Source organism: Perkinsus marinus, assembly GCF_000006405.1.
Source record: "Perkinsus marinus ATCC 50983 genomic scaffold scf_1104296969784, whole genome shotgun sequence".
NCBI classification, from domain to species: Eukaryota; Perkinsozoa; order Perkinsida; family Perkinsidae; genus Perkinsus; species Perkinsus marinus.
The window spans coordinates 1-1,307 of NW_003202675.1; the positions used below are offsets into that span (position 1 = coordinate 1).

The 1,307-nt window shown below is 46.4% G+C and overlaps 4 non-coding genes across 4 annotated transcripts; all 4 read right to left on the reverse strand.

Annotated features, from left to right (window-relative positions):
* Positions 1–290: 290 nt before the first annotated feature.
* On the reverse strand, positions 291–364 carry Pmar_PMAR024242. Its single transcript has one exon. It is a non-coding gene; the product is annotated as a tRNA-Arg (tRNA).
* A 224-nt stretch (positions 365–588) lies between these two features.
* Positions 589–662, reverse strand: Pmar_PMAR024243. Its single transcript has one exon. It is a non-coding gene; the product is annotated as a tRNA-Arg (tRNA).
* A 226-nt stretch (positions 663–888) lies between these two features.
* Pmar_PMAR024244 lies at positions 889–962 on the reverse strand. The gene has a single exon. It is a non-coding gene; the product is annotated as a tRNA-Arg (tRNA).
* A 241-nt stretch (positions 963–1,203) lies between these two features.
* Pmar_PMAR024245 lies at positions 1,204–1,277 on the reverse strand. Its single transcript has one exon. It is a non-coding gene; the product is annotated as a tRNA-Arg (tRNA).
* Positions 1,278–1,307: the final 30 nt, after the last annotated feature.

Consider the following 1,307-nt stretch of genomic DNA (forward strand, 5'->3'; position numbering starts at 1 on the left):
ATCCGTCAGGATACGTGAGCGGAATTCGGATTGCTCAGATACAGCCGTTAGTGCGCACCACTATCTCATGTGCTTGCCTTCAGCGTCTTGTGTAAACTAGTTGGAGCTTCACATCGAGTGGCCGATTCAGGATACGTGAGCGGAATTCGGATTGCTCAGGTACAGCCGTTGGTGCGCACCACTATCTCATGTGCTTGCCTTCAGCATCTTGTGTAAACTAGTTGGAGCTTCACATCGAATGCCCGATTTTATTGAAGTAGGATGGATGAAGAGGAAGTGAGATTAATGTATACCCGTTGCAGGATTCGAACCTACGACCATCTGCTCCGTAGGCAGACATTCTATCCAGCTGAACTAATCGGGCGATGAAGCTAGCAACTTTGATTGATATTTAAGTTGAATACTCTTCGGTAATTGGTCAATCCGTCAGGATACGTGAGCGGAATTTGGATTGCTCAGGTACAGCCGTTGGTGCGCACCACTATCTCACGTGCTTGCCTTCAGCGTCTTGTGCAAAGCAGGTGGAGCTTCACATCGAATGCCCGATTTCGTTGACGTAGGATGAATGGAGGAAGTGAGATTAATGTATACCCGATGCAGGATTCGAACCTACGACCATCTGCTCCGTAGGCAGACATTCTATCCAGCTGAACTAATCGGGCGATGAAGCTAGCAACTTTGATTGATATTTAAGTTGAATACTCTTCGGTAATTGGTCAATCCGTCAGGATACGTGAGCGGAATTCGGATTGCTCAGATACAGCCGTTGATGCGCACCACTATCTCATGTGCTTGCCTTCAGCGTCTTGTGTAAACTAGTTGGAGCTTCACATCGAATGCCCGATTTTATTGAAGTAGGATGGATGAAGAGGAAGTGAGATTAATGTATACCCGATGCAGGATTTGAACCTTCGACCATCTGTTCCGTAGGCAGACATTCTATACAGCTGAACTAATCGGGCAATGAAGCTAGCAACTTTGATTGATATCCAAGTTGAATACTCTTCCGAAATGGTTTAGGCGGTAATTGGTCAATCCGTCAGGGTACGTGAGCGAAATTCGGATTGCTCAGGTACAGCCGTTGGTGCGCACCACTATCTCATGTGCTTGCCTTCAGCATCTTGTGTAAACTAGTTGGAGCTTCACATCGAATGCCCGATTTTATTGAAGTAGGATGGATGAAGAGGAAGTGAGATTAATGTATACCCGATGCAGGATTCGAACCTACGACCATCTGCTCCGTAGGCAGACATTCTATCCAGCTGAACTAATCGGGCGATGAAGCTAGCAACTTTGACTGATATTCA